Source organism: Eupeodes corollae, chromosome 1 (genome assembly GCF_945859685.1).
Source record: "Eupeodes corollae chromosome 1, idEupCoro1.1, whole genome shotgun sequence".
Classification (NCBI taxonomy): Eukaryota; Metazoa; Arthropoda; class Insecta; order Diptera; family Syrphidae; genus Eupeodes; species Eupeodes corollae.
In genome coordinates, this window is record NC_079147.1 from 140,776,802 (window position 1) to 140,792,785 (window position 15,984).

At 36.7% G+C, this 15,984-nt stretch overlaps 1 long non-coding RNA gene across 1 annotated transcript; it reads left to right on the forward strand.

Moving 5' to 3' along the window:
• Positions 1–14,956: 14,956 nt before the first annotated feature.
• LOC129942236 (uncharacterized) lies at positions 14,957–15,215 on the forward strand. Its single transcript, XR_008781002.1, has 2 exons — positions 14,957–15,027; positions 15,093–15,215. It is a non-coding gene; the product is annotated as an uncharacterized LOC129942236 (long non-coding RNA).
• The last annotated feature ends 769 nt before the right edge of the window (positions 15,216–15,984 follow it).

Consider the following 15,984-nt stretch of genomic DNA (forward strand, 5'->3'; position numbering starts at 1 on the left):
AAAAGAGGCTGGGATGCGGCCCACACTGATAACTTCTCATCCCGTCTGACGATTCGTGTTGATTAAAAGTTTGTGGGTTTTCTTAGGTTTCTTAAAGATTTTAAAATTACCAACAATATTTTGCATATAATGAAATAGTTTGATTTCAAAATTTATTTTTTGCTTACGAGATTTTTAGCCGAGAATCAATTTTTACCAACTTTTAATAATGGTTTTTCTTTAGGTTTTTAGAGAAATCTGTCAAACCAATTTTTCTCAATATTTTACCAAATGTTGAAAACAATATTTTATAAAAGACAAAATTAGTTTGAAGCCATAAGCTTAAATATTTGAAAAGATATTTGAGTCGAATATCAATTTTTACCAAGTTTAATCATTTTTTTTTGTAAAAAAAAACTGTTATTTCGATTTTTCTCAAAATTTTACTAGACGTCGAAAAAAATATATTTTATAGGATAAAATTAGTTTGAAGCCAATATCTCAAAATTTTGCAAAAATATTTGAGCTGAAAGTCAATTTTTACCAACTTTTATTAATTTCTTTTTAGCTTTTTAATTTTTTTGTTTAAAAAAAATATCAATTCTATTCTTGTCACTTTACCGTAAGGTTTTCGAGGTGACATTTATTTATAAAAAAACCGTTAATTGGATTTTTTGCAAATGTACATTTGTTTGGTATCACGTTGCAGTATGTAATATAAAAAGTCTCCTGGGTTATTGGTTCGTAAAATATTTTGGGTTAACCAAAATGAACACATTTTTTCAAATTGCTATGATGGTGAAAAAACAAGCATCCTTCTCCATTATTATCAGATTATTTGACGTCGATATATCTACTGGTTCATGAGCTTTGAGCAACAAAAAAAAATTTCGCGAAAGGTCGAACGGACGTACACACGCACGCACAGAAATCTCTCAAAAAATCATTTATTTCGACTCTAGGGACCTTGATACGTCGATAAATGTCATTATTTTCAATTCGACTCAATAACTTCCCACGGGAAGTAAAAAATATAAGGGGGGCCATATCCATTAATGCAATATGATAAGTTTTGAATTTTAGTAATGATGGTAGTACCCGTGGCATGATGATTAGCGCGTTGGACTGTCATGCAAGGGGTCTTGGGTTCAATCCCTCCCTGTGCCACCTTAATTTAAAAAAAATAATTTTCGTGGGTACTGCCTCTTGCGAGGTATTAACAAATCCTTCAAGAGTAATTCTTGTCATGAAAAAGTGCTTTCTCAAATTAGCCGTTCGGTTTCGGCCTAAAATTGTAGGTCCCTTCCATTCCTGACAACAGTACTCGCACACAGGAATGGTTGAGAGTTGTAAGTCTCTAGGCCCTGGTTCACAAAGGACTGTTGCGCCACCCAATATGTACGTATATGTGTATGTGGTTGAAAATAAAAGACGACTATTAACCACCCTTTTGGTGAAGAGATTGCATTTAAAGAATCTGAGTATAAATCAAGCAATCGCTGTCAAAGAGATCGACCCCGAAAAAAAACACCCATTGTAAATATGCAATTTTCCATAACTTTCTCAAATATTTTCGAAACAGTATACAACTAATTGCAATGCACTATTCACGTATACCTCATCCATCAAACTACGAGTTTTTATGAATATCTCCTCAGACTAACAAGTCTGATCCCTAAGGCTTTATACCCACCAAACGATTATGCAAATGCAACTGTGCACCATATGGTTTGATTGAGAGTCATTTCCTGTTTATAAGACAAACAAAAATTGAAACCAAATATGGAGAGACTTTGGCTATATAGCCCCACAACACAACTAAAAATCTCTACAAATTGGTCAACAATTATGCGATTCATATCATTGTATCATTACTTTAGTATAAGTAAATTCAAACAACTATTTTCAAGTTGCAACAAAACATTATGTGGTAGTCGCAGTCAGTTGAATTGATTTGATTGCATTCAATTACTTTTCTCATCTGTCAGAGTTGTTGTCTGATGCTGTATCATGAATGTATGCCCATACTATGGCATCATTATCTACGCGCATAAATCTCTTGATCGAAGCCACCTGCTTCACAAAAGCTCATATGATGTATATCTATGGCAGAAATGCATTCCACAAATTCACCTCTAAAAGGTTTTTAATTGCATTCCACATGACGTATGACGCGAACACACAGTGCTATAGGTACCTTAACATTTTATAACAAAAAATGCACTACTGGTTGGTATAAAGGTAATTCCACAATACAAGTGTCAAATCGAATGTCAAAAGGCAAAATAAGTTCTCCAATGCAAAAAGGTAGGCTAAACCAATGTTATGGAGACCATAAATCCATTATGCAGCTCAAATATGACAAATCGTGATCGATATGAAATTAGATGGAGGGTAAGATATTGAAAGACAGAAATGAGATTAGCAACGAGAAAGAGAGAGAGAGAAGGCTTAAATGCGAATAAGCCTTGAGGCAATGATTGGAGGAATAATTGAAAATCATGTTCATCTTTTAAGCCTGTCAATAGAAATCCAATTTGTCTGAACTAAAATTTGAACAGGAGCGGCTGATGAGGCACCATAGCGATACATTGCGCCTTTTTTTTTTAATAAAAGTAACAGAACATGAATATAAGATTCATCCTGTTGCAACTTTATGTTGTTAAAACCATTATGGTAAATTTTTTCAAAATAAAAGTGGTCTAAAACCAAATCCAATTTTGAATATTTTAATAATTCAAAGACAGGATATGGTTTACTTAACTATTCGAGGCCCTTTTTGTCATTTTATGTGGGAGTGACTCTGTTTTTAGTTCATTCGAGTATACCTAAATAAGAGCTAGGTATAAATTGTTTTCCCTTTATGTCCAGCGCCCCAAGGAGTAACACACCTCGCGCAAAAAACACATGGTCTAAAAATCATCTCAAATACCGTAGCTCCAACTTGTTTCTTCGTTTAAGTTCTGGTAGAATACCTGTACGTACATTCATATCTATATAAGTCAATCCAATCTCCCCCGCCAAGTAAGTAGTACAAACGAAACAGTGTTTGGCTTGGTCTGGAAGTAGACATAGGCTAGCTATAGGTATGGGTACAAAAGGTATAGTTAAGGCTCAAAATCGGACTAAAAAGTCAAGTCACGATTTTACCATTGAAACTTATCGATTTTCTTCGGGATTAATGTGATTCACTGAACTCCACTTCGAGTATACTTATGAAAGTCACTATATAGGGAGCAAATGGATTGTGCCAACGATTATATCGTATAAGATCAAAGATCAATAAAGGATATTTTTATTTGTTTGCCAGATTCTATGGAGTTTGATTTTTGTATGAGTATAAATTGTGCGGTAAACTGCTACCGCATCTTTGGACGGTTACTACCGACCGGGAGGCGACCACGGTTATCATCGGGTCAAATCAGAATGATTCCATTCCATTCAATTTGATCGCTTTCAAATTGAATATTGAATATAATGGAGAGCTACCGTTTGTCAATTCAGTTGTTTGCAGAGGAATCTATGAACTGATCTTGATAGTGAGGTTTACATGATTGGGATAAGGAATTGGAGAAAAGAGAATTTTTGTACGCAACTTAATTGCGTATTATTTCATGCGAATAAATTAAAACATTATTATATAATTTTAACTACGTTAAGTTGTATTTTTCGAACTTTTTGAGGGGTGTGTAATTTACTTAAAAACTTGAGATGCAAGGGTTTTTTTTTATATTTTCGTCGGAGTTATAATCCAATGACAGTTATTAGACATTGTGACGGCGGCGTTCAAGACTTGCAAATTTTCGCTTACCATTTTTAGAGTTCTCTTTTCTTAATTTTATCTTAAAGACTTAAAAAACGTTCTTCGATCCAAGTACCACACATTGATAGTGGCATTGAGGTGGTTTTCGCTTTTGCGGTAGTAGACAGCATTAAGTTTTCGAAGAATGAAACTTTACACGGTTTTAATTCCTCATCGAACAAATACTGTCATGATCAGAAATTAATGAGCTATCGTTGATATCCATTTCCGAAGGACAATGATGAGTACCTATATAAAAAGCTGGATGTTCTATCATCAGTGAAACAAATAAATTTGTTAGAAGCTGTGGACAAAAGATCATTTACAAAAGTAAGAAAGAGTGTCGGAGACAAAACGAAGCCCTGGGGTAAACTAGAGTTTATTTTGTCAATGCTATTTGTACTCTACCAAAACTATTTGAATTAAACGGTTTTAAAAGGTAACTTCTAACTCAATAAAGAAGAGATTTATCAATACCATAGACACTCAATTTTCGATAAGCGATAAGCTTCGTTCGGCATGATATTTCTTAAGCTGAACATTTACCATAATTTCCATGCCCTTGGAACGAAGGGACTGGAGTGCAAGTGGACGATAGATAGAATCGAAGGAGGATTCGTCTTTTTTAGGGATAGGATGGATAAGTGATATTTTTTATGAACTCGGAAAGAGACCTTTAGAGTAGGACAGAGAAGCTCAAGCATTGGTTTTGTCAGCACACTTCTTCAGAACAAGAGTGGTAATAATAGCTGGCCCGGATAGGAGTCGTGATTCTGTATTAGAATGTTTAGATATCAACATCAGCCTGAAACATATTTCTCCAAAAACAAAAATTTAGTGATACTAGTACTTGTGATTCCGGTGAAAAAGAAGCCTATACGATTTATAATTCAGTCACAGATTTGTATGTTTTAAGCCAAAATGTGCGTTCAATCGGAAAAAAATTGTTTCAAAATTAGACCAAACCGGGTCTTAGGAGATGTGAATACACCAGTACAGCTCGTACTGCAGAAAATATTGCTGCTGTTTGCGATAGTGTGGCTGAAGAGCCGTCCACCTCAACTCGCCGTCGTGCCCGCCGAACAAATGTACCTTTCACATTCATCGTTGATGAAGATTATTCAAAATGGCTTGCATGGCATTGACTTAAGAACTAAAGCCCCTTGACCATTTCAAGCGTCACCTCGTCGTCAATGGTCAGAATGGTGCCGCGAATGATCATTTTTCGAAGAAAATGGACGATAAGCTGAATTTCCTCATTTGGGCTTATGAAAATCAAAGAGTGATTGTCGAAAAACCAATACACCGACAAAGAGTGACTGTTTGGTGTGGTTTATGGGCTGGCGGCTTCATCGGGCCTTACTAAATACTTACTTTTACTAAATAAGGCTGGATCTGGCATTTACTGCGTTATCATCGTTAAATGGTAACAAACTTCTTATGGCCAAAATCGGAAGATATGGATGTAAACGATATATGGTTACAACATAACGGTGCCACTTGCCGCACTAGAGTGACAAATTCAATGACCGCGTTATCTCACTTGGTGGTGATGTCAATTGGCTGCCAAGTTCGTATGGTTTGACACCGTTAGACTTCTTTATTTTATTTGAAAGAAAAGATGTACGTCGATATGCCAGCAACAATTAAAGAGCTAAAGGATGAGATAATTCTCCATTAACGTCATAGAACTTCAATTACGAATCAACGTCATCAATAATTTGGACCATCGGTTGGAAGTGTGCCACTGAGGCCGCAGCGGTTAATTGGCTGATATTTTGTTCAACAAATAATTGAACTACCAATCGTATTATAAAAAGCAGAAATGGCAGTAGTTTCTTGAATAATTTTTGTTTTATTAAAAATAAATATCGGCCCTTAAGATGTAACCACTCTTTCAAATAAATTAATCTTGACGTCGCTATTGTGTGAAATTACTTAAAAAGAAAATTGCTTTCGTAATAAAGCCGCATAATCTGTTATGGTAGTCTTCTTGGTACCACATTTATCGTTTAAGTCATGGTCTTTATTCATCCTCCAAAGTAGCCCAAAAACTGTAACCTTTTTCCCATTAGGAGACACTTCTCGATTAATGCCTTGTAAAACTGAAGAAATGGCTGCTCAAAAACAGCTTCAATTAGCATCACTTATTGTAAAATTCAAAAACTTTATAAGGTTCGATATGCAAAATACGCCATGTTGCGAAAACTTTGAAATCGAATTTTAGATCATCAGCCAATCTTGTTCTTGCGTCTAAGCTTACATTATGATGGTGCACTAGCTAAAAGGCATCGGAACACTTTCTGCACAATTTGAACTACCCCTTGCGTAGTTGGTCGATCAAAGACAATAATCAGAGCAGGTTAATAACTTTAACGCATTGTTAGATGACAAACATTTAACTAGTATTGTGACATTTTAAAGCAAAGCTGAGTTTGACAAGTGTCAAATGCAGGCTCTATACCAAATTAAAATAACAAAAAGAACGAATCTTTAATAATAACTTTAAACATCTCTGCATTTAGTCTCATCCATTCTTTTTACAACCGTTATTTTTTATGATTTCCATTTTTTGAAAAAAAAGAAGTATAAAAATAGAAATGAGCTTAAAACGAAATACTAGGCAAATACTTTTCTATTATAGATTCCTGTATAAAAATTCTATTAAAACTGTTCCTAGAATAATGCCACAATTACAACAAGCTTCATTTCTTGTCATCTTCCATTGCCCGAAGTAATTGTTTACTCCGCCACCGCGGGATAATTGCACATACTCAACATACTCACTCTTTTAGAAACTATGTATGTATAAGATGCTACGCGACGCAAGAAGGTATAGATATAAAATAACATTAATTTTATTTCCATTCGGGGCAAAAACCACGTCACAGTTGGTGTTGGAACCTCCTCATGCACACACTATTAGCTCCGCACTCATCCCTGTTTACGATGTGTAAATTGGTTATAGGATTTCAATTCAATCAGCTGGAACGCTCCTGAAGCCATATAAGAAGCTGCATCATCAGTAGGTACCTCTTTGCTTCCATCTGAATCTGACAAAATTGACTGACAGCTGGACTCCATTAGACCCGTGGGGCATGTAGTAGTATGTAACTGTGTTTATATGTATATTTTCTTTTTACTTAACTTTATTTGCGCATGCGGGCACCTCTGCCTCGACTTCTACCGGTTTCTGAAACACAAGGCGCTCTTGGCTCGTTGATTGATTGAACACTCTATTCTGCTCACCTCGAATCATGCCACTTGTCTCAACGAATCCAAACTGCCGATGCAATTTTGATGAACTCATTTGCATCTCGGAGTCAGTGGCCAATTCCCATGGTGATTTCGTCACCGTCCGCCGCCGTGTTGCCGCCACCGCCGGAGTACCCGAAGTGAACTGGAAATGAAAACTACGATCGTTTCTCCCTGATGCATAATAAAGTATCTGGCCCGCTGGGAGATTAACGTCAGCTCGTATGGTGTGAAATCTTGGAATTCCATAATACGCGTAGCGTATCGGGGAATTTTCGATTTGTTTGCTCTTATAGTTTCTCCCCCAAACCCATATCTCGATATTTGAACTTCATCAGAAAAAAGTAAAAGATTAACTCAGATCTCTCACTCAAAGACTCAGAGTATCATGGGGGAGATTATGTCACTCTTTGAACGTGAGCTTAGCTTAGTTTCAATTGGCTGCTGTTCGGTCGATCTTCTTATTAACAGTCTTTTGTTCCAAGAATTGTTTGAAGACCAAAGAGTACCAAAGACAAGCTATGTATATGGGCATTGAAAATACCATCCAGGAAGTTCTTATTGACTTTTGACATACAAAAATTGATGTGTATAAATCTTAGAAAAGATTAGTTTGTAATATTTTATAAAGTTTAATGATCATTTTTTTTCCCCAAAAACAAATATTCAATGCAGGTAATTCATTTTACTAATTTGTATTTCACAATTATGTTTCCAATTTGGGTCAGAATTTAGGTTAACATTAAAGAAATTAAAATACGAGTTTTTCGATATTTCACGTGACGGCTCTAAAAATAAAAAATAATCGAAATTAATTTTAGGTTAAGGTGGCTGCTGGCAGGAAAACCAACACACTTAGACCAATAGTTGGTCCGTTGTGATACCACGTGCATCCTTAGATCTATCTTACTAGTTGAACAAGATAGACCTTACATGAAGCGTTTGAAATAATAGATGACAGAAATTCTTAGATCACTAGGATCACTGTCGTAAAAATCTCCAAAGTATAGCATAATATTTATCAAAACGGCGCACTACAGCGCTAATTGGATCTCAGGCTAGGTTGCCTTGAGATCGCCATTTCTATAGCATAATATTACAAGTACCTAAGAATATACCGATGTTGGAGAGCTCTTCATGAGATTTTGTCATTAGCAACAACTTCGAGCTTAGCACCAGGCCAAACTTCCACCAAACCGAATAACATGCATCGATAAAAAATCACGCGAACTTTGATCGTCACAAACCATGAACGTGATCTTGTTGCCAGCCACAAACTTGAGCGATTGGAGGCGTTCCTCGGCTTCTGATCATTATGTACATGAAGCTAAGTTCTAACTTTCTTTTGACCACCTACCAATTTTTTACAGATATCAATATCGTTAATGTCAATAATCGAGACTACGATCTTATCACTCATAAAACGCTGAAAGACCTTTTTCTTCTTATATTTCATGGTATCACACTTGAAGCTTTCATCTTTTTACATTTTGTATGTAAGAACCACGCCAATATTGAAAAAAATTAAAGGACTTGGCTGTCAATACTGAAACTAGTGGAAAAATTTCAACTGTTGCTGAGGAATCAAAAGGTTAAAAAACCTCCCAAGATACTTCAAGTGAAACGAAGTCCAACAAAGCTCCTGGAGTTAACGGCATCGATGCAGAATTACTAAATGCTGCTGGCGATAACTTGGTAAGGAGTATGTACTATCTCATCTGATGAGTGGAATCTCAGCATAGGTCCATATCAGTGTACCTTTAGAACAGTTCTAAAGTCTAAAATTGACTTACTTACATGCATAAGGTGGCGCTACAGTCCGGGGCAGAGCTGGCCCTCAACAAACATGCGTCCCCAGCCAGCTCAATCAGTAGCTAGCTGTCTCCAGTTTCGCACACCAAGTTGGTTGAGGTCTTCACCAACCTGGGTGCGCCACCTGAGTGGCGGTCTTTCTATACTGTGCCGTCCCTCGGGATTTGATTTGAAGACCTTCCGTACTCGAGCGTTGATGTCCATTCGTTCTACATGACCTAGCCATCTAAACCGATGGACTTTAATTCTGCTAACTAGGTCATTGTACAGCCCGTACAGTTCGTCGTTATATCTTCTCTTCCATTCTCCATCTATGCGTACTTGACCGAAAATCACCCGAAGAATTTTTCTCTCGAAGCATCCAAAGACCCTCTCATCTTTCTTTGACAGGGTGCAGGCCTCAGCGCCATAAATGAGAACCGGAATGATGAGTGTCTTAAATATGGTGATTTTAGATGCTCGAGAGAGTACTTTACTTCTCAATTGCCTTCTAAGTCCAAAGAAGCAGCGATTTACAAGAGTTATTCTTCGTTTGATTTCAGCACTGGTGTCGTTGTCTGTGTTAATAGCGGTGCCGAGGTAGACAAAGTCCTTAACTACCTCAAAGTTATAGCTGTCCATGATGACGTTTTGTCCAAGACGTCGTTGTTCATTGTCCTCTTTTGATGACAGCATGTACCTGGTCTTGCCCTCATTGACCACTAAACCCATCTTCTTCGCTTCCTTCGCAATGCTCAAAAACGCTCCACTGACATTACGCTTTGATCTTCCAATTATGTCTATATCATCTGCGTATCCGAGTAATTGGATGGACCTTGGGAAGATTGTGTCTCCAGTGTTGACGGTTGAGTTTTGCACAATTCTTTCCAGAACGATGTTGAAGAAGTCTCATGATAGTTTTTGACATCAAAAGCATCGGTGAGATCTTTTCCGACCTTGATAGAGCAGCGTGCATTTTTTATCGTCATTCTGCAAAAATGGATAAGTTTGACAGGGATGCCAAAACTAGACATTGCTCGGTAGAGCTCTTCCCTATAGATGCTGTCATACGCGGCTAATTGATAAATAGATGGTGGGTATCGATTTGAAGTTCCTGGTTTTTTTTTTCCAAGATCTGCCGTAGTGTGAATATTTGGCCGATAGTGGACTTTCCTATTCTGAAGCCACACTGATAAGGACCAATCAGGTTGTTAACGAACGGCTTCAGACGTTCACATAATACGGCAGAGAGGATCTTATACGCAATGTTAAGGAGACTGATGCTTCTGTAGTTGGCGCAATTTAGAGGATCTTTCCTTACTTATGTATCGGGCATATTACTCATCAGGCATGCTTTCTTCCGACCATATTTTGCAGATGAGTTGGTGCATGCTCCCTACCAAGTCATCGCCTGCTGCTTTGTGTGTATTGTGTATTCTCCACGCTGCTCTATCAAATTTGGAAAAGATCACACCGATATTTTTGATGTCAAGTATTTTCGGAAATTCGTTACATTTTTATGCAACTTTTCCATCATCGTTCTGGAATGAATTGTGGAAAACTCAATCGTCAAGACTAGAAACTCAATCTTCCAAAGGTCGGTACAACTACTCGCATACGTCAATACAGTGGCGGATTTTTGATCAATCCGACGGAAGCGGAGCATATTGGTTTAGTAGTTTTTGTGAAAGACCAGGACTCAGGTGGCTTACACCATTGAGAGAGGACCTCGACCAACTTGGAGTGTGACACTGGAAAGAGCTAGGTAGTGATTGAACTGGCTGAAGGCGCATGTTGGTTGAGACCGAGGACCATTTGGGACTATAGCGCTACCGTTAGTTAGTGAGAATCGGTCCTTTTTAATATTATCAAATTTCAAAATATTAAATTTATATTGAAGTAATTATATCATTCAGTGAACTATTTACATTCATGCTTATGATTGATTTTCATGTTTTCTATATCTTTAAAAGATATCTTGATGAATTTTTTCAAAACGTTTTTCATCATTAATTTTTTGTTTTTCTTAAATCATCAGTTATTAAAATATTTTTCCCTGCAGTTAAAAAGTTTTCTTCAAAAAATCATAAACTATATCATCTTCCTCATCACTGAAACCCTCACTACGGTCGTTACTGACTCTTTAATTTTAAATAATGTCTCTTCAAATCAACAGACCGATTCATCATTATTTCATAACACCGATTTTTTCTTCAAATTAAATATTTAAATAACTTGTTCTGTCAAATTATATCAATTACACTGGCGCCCAACGCGTTTGCCACCACTGCCGCCGCCGCGCCGCCCGCCGCCGCATGCCGCCGCCGGTCACTAAGTGATGTTTCGTTTTTCGATCATCATTAAAAATTTACAAATTCAAAACAACTCAATCAAAAACACTTGTATTTTTCAATATATGTATATTAAATATCCACCACTTAAAATAAAGTATACCAAATTTTAATCACTCGACGGTTTCCATTAGGTAAATCAATCGATCGATCCATCTTTGCTCATTAATGTTAAGCGCGATTTTTATTCGTTCATTAATTTTATTTTAGTAATTAAAATATCCTCGGGAGAGCAATTTGAATGGCTCGTTGTATTTTGACGTGAGTTATTTTTGTTTTTATGAAAACTGTCAAAAATATCATTAGACCCATGTGCCATATAAAATCACACATAAAATCATAAGCTGTAAGGTAAAGTGTTAAAAGTCATGTCGTGTTGATATTTACGACACTACATTTTTGAAGCTATTACTGGTCCAAAACAACTCTCCGCTAATAGTAATCAATAAATGTTGGTATGCTGTTAATAGAGTTTGATTTTTAATTTTTCTTTTTTGCAAAACTATCAACACTTTGATCGCGATCATTACATTTTTGTTTCTTCTATTTTTCTTCATTTGATTGATCAATTAATTCGATCGTCACGACAAACACTTTCGCTGTAATCATCCATGCATTGATTTGAGAATTGGATGAGAAGACTTTGCTCATTGGGATTCGTTTTCCGATTGACTTGATCCATGTCAGGTCCGCCGCGTTATTCGACTCCACCGACCGCCAGCACTGCGACTGGTATTCCTCGTTTCATTTGGCGTTCAATTCTATCAGAGCGTCACTTGTTTAGACAAATCGATTATAGCATGATCTTCATCAGCATCATGATCAATCGCAATCGATCGCCCAATGCCTGAAGAAGACCAACCGACGACAACTCGATGGGTTGATCAGAGACTTGTGTCGAACGTTGAAGCCGATGATGCTGTCTGCATCATCGTCAATCACAAAGGTGAAATAATTTAATTACAGTAGCGGTGTACTGAGCTCTTCATGGAATAAATTGACTTCAAAAGGAAATCGTGACTGATTGTGTACAGACTACAGATGATGTGCCATTTAAGAGAAGGTTCAAGTCAATGATCCACATCAGTTTTTAGTTTGTTGGGGAGAATTTCACTACATTGGTAAGTGTTTAAAATTTTGCTAACATTTAAATATTATGGGATATTTTCATGAAAGTAAGTGGTTCCGTTTTTTTTTTCGCGAAGGTCAAACCATTGGTTTCGAGTTGTTCCGTATGCCATTATGTATAGAACTCGATTTCTTTTTCATGGCCGTCACGGGCATGCTTGCAGTTTTCATGCATAAATCGGCCTATACTGCTGCAATTTCTCGTTCGATATTCGTACGAAGTTCATCAAGACGTAGCTCCATAGAAAAATGTATAACGGGCGTCAAATTGCGCGACAAAGGCGGTCAAGCGACTGGACCATTTCATAAGATAACACGTTCTCCAAACTCGGTTTCCAATAAAGGAATTGTGACATTGGCTGTGAGGCTTTTGGCGCAATCCTGTTGGAACCTCATGTCCTCCAAGTCCATATCATCCAATCGGGGCCAAAAATATTTGGTTATCATTGAAAGGTAACGATACCCATTCACAGTATCTTGCCGGTCTTGATCATCACGGAAGAAGTACGGCCCAATGACCCCACCGGCTCATGTTTATTGACGAAGCCATTCAGACAGAAATGAGCCTCAACGCTGAAGATGATTTTTCGATAAAAATCCGAATCATTAGTTGATGCTTAGCTCAATTCACGAATGCAAGATGCTTCTGGTGGTCAAGCGGCTTCATTTCTTATGTCAATTTAATCTTGTAAGCATGTAGGCCAAGAAATGTTCGCAGAATTAGCCACAACGACGTCAAAGAGATGTCCAACGCTTGAGAACGACACGATGTTTGAGAGACACATTTGGGCTTTCAGCAACTGAAGCCTCAGCGGCAGCAATATTCTCGACACTACGGGCACTTCTTTGTCTCACTGGCACGGAAACATTTTGTACGCTCAATTGTTGATCTGCTATGACGATTATGACGACCATAAGTTGGACGTAAAGCGCTCTTAACGTTGAGCCCACTGACTCCGAATTTCATTCCACGATGAAATGGCAAACCTTACTGAAGAGAAATGTAAAAAGAATGGCAAGAAATATGGCGTCGTTTGCTGTTCCTGTCGCTCTACTTTTGTAGCGTCCATGTTGAAAAACCCTGTACAACTGTATTTTCTCTTAAATTTTGAAGTTTCAATTAAATTTTAGTGGGAGCTTAACTAACATTTATTTCGCTTAGTTCATGCTGTAAGTGTTTCTTAGAAACCAATCGGGTCATTTAAGGGTTGGAAAACTAATTATATCATTTTTTTTTTATAAAACCTAGTGCAGAGTTGGCCTTATGACTTGTTTTAAGGTGAAGTAGAAATTTCAGTTCACGGCTACATAAAAGCCCGAGATCTGTTATGTTTTATATTGAATTGGAACTGTTTCAATGTATTAACGCCAAACGGTCATTTCCTAATGATGAGCTCTAGGCAATTTTTGGTAAATACACTAGGTTCAAAAATTGTGAAAGGTTTTTATCATCATCTGCGTGAAGGGATATATGACATGTTAATGTCGTTACTTGTAAGGATAAAGAGAAGAGGGCATAAAAGGCTTCCTTAGGATATACCATAAGTGGTTAGAATAAGATTGAAAATGCGGAACTAAATCTGACATAATATTCACGATTCTCAAGGTATGCAGTTATTTTTTCAGGAAAGGTGGTTTAAAACCTAAGAAGTAAAGGTTAAATACTATAAGATTATAAGACATTTTTTCAAATGTTTTTCTGAAGTCAGTGGAGACCAATCCCGTTTTCCAATGGTCTGAAATTGAATGATCCGAACTATACAAGCTTTTTTTGAAGGAAAAGCAAAGGTAGGAATCACGATAGCAGGATCAATAGCACACACAGACGCAGCAGGTATAAGTTTATGGTACGTTTTTGGTCATTCCCAGTAGGAAATTTGCTCACCAATGAAAATTTTGTGTGAAATCGCCAAGGAAATCAGCTACTCGAATCATTGAGGAATAGCATGCAATGAAATCCTTACTGAAAGGCATTGCGTTTTTCCTATGATTATACAATCCACCCTATCTTTTTCCTTGTAAAATATTTCATTCCCGATATGAAGCACGAGATGGGTGTTTTGTTTTTGTTTATATTTGCCTTTTTCTTCTCTACCTGCCACTGAATAATACGGAGATTGGCTTCAGTTTTAGAATTTCAATGCTCGGGTTTTTAACATAGAATAAAAAATTGCCGATCCCGTTCGGCAGCCTGCTTTGCTTCGAGAAACAAAGTTATTTCCAACAACAACGACCGACGGTGATGGCGACGCATGGTTGAAGGATTGCAATGTTCGGGTTTTTTACATATCATAAAACTTCGATTCGCGATCCTCTGCCTGGTTTGCTTAGAAACAAAGTTATTTCCAACAACAACGCACAGTGTTCGGGGTAAGTGATTTGTTTTGAAAGAATTGTTGTTTTTTCGAGAAACTGTTTTTCAGTTGAATTCCATTGTTCATAGTGTCAACAAGTGAGTAAAGCTTAAAATTATTAAAAAGAGTTTAGAAAATAAATTATAAGCGTAAAAAAGTGAATATTTAGGTAAATTGGTAGGTAATTGTGTTCAAATGGACGAGGAAAATATTCAGGTAATTTTATTTTAATTACAAATCCCTTTCTACAATTATCTAATCCTATTTTTTTGCTCTTTTTCTAAAGGCTTCCGGATCTAAACAGTCGGCAATGGACTCCATTGAATTTTCACCCAAAAAGCAGCCAAGTTGGATTTTTAAGAAAACGGTAATTATAACTATTATTATTTTATTAAATTAAATTTTTATATATCTGCTTTACATTTTGTATAGAATCAACAAGATATGATAGACGAAATGAGAGCGGACATTAAACGTTTGTGTGTCACCACGGAGCAGCTAAAAAATGGGATCTGCACATTGGCAGCATTTTTTCAATAAAATCATAAAAATTTACATGACTGTTTTTTTTCTAAATATTTGTATCCAAAGATTTAGGTATGAGTAAAAAATAATTCGATAGTAAAAACATGATTGACTTCATTTATGCACATTCACGAAATTTTTCACCAGGTCAGTTTGCATTAGTGAATGAGTTACATTGGCTTCCCTAAGGAAACCACTGGTCAATATTCATTTATGAAAAAGGCGTTCAATTTTGCAAAGTGAATTCCTTGGTGAACATTCATCACATTTTTCACCAATGTAAAGTACACAAGTATATCAGCAACTCCACTAACCCAGTGATTTCCCCGGTGTTAATTCGCTGTATTTTTCATCAACTACAATTCACTTTGGAATACACCAAATGCACTTGCTTGGTGATTTCCTCACTGAACAGTCACCATGAAATTCACAACTTGGTGAACGCCAATCCAATCCCCATGTTAATTTCACTGATGTTTTCATGGGGTGTAGCTTCCATTCACGAAGGAATAAGTTGGTGATTCACCGATGAATTTTTTGAAATTTCCTACTGGGTTATGAAGAGATTCAATTCTTCGCGAGTGTTCATTTAAACATTGGATATCACTTCAAACACACAGAGAGTCGAATATCTTTGTTCTTGGTGCTTGGTTTCTAACTTTGTAAGCAATATACATATATAAGTGCAGAAGAAACACTTAAAAAAGCGCCATTCCTATTTTTGAGTTCGTATAGAATTTCAAGGGATTACGAAAGTGGAGAGGCTTTGTATGTAAAGATCAACATCAAACTTGTATTT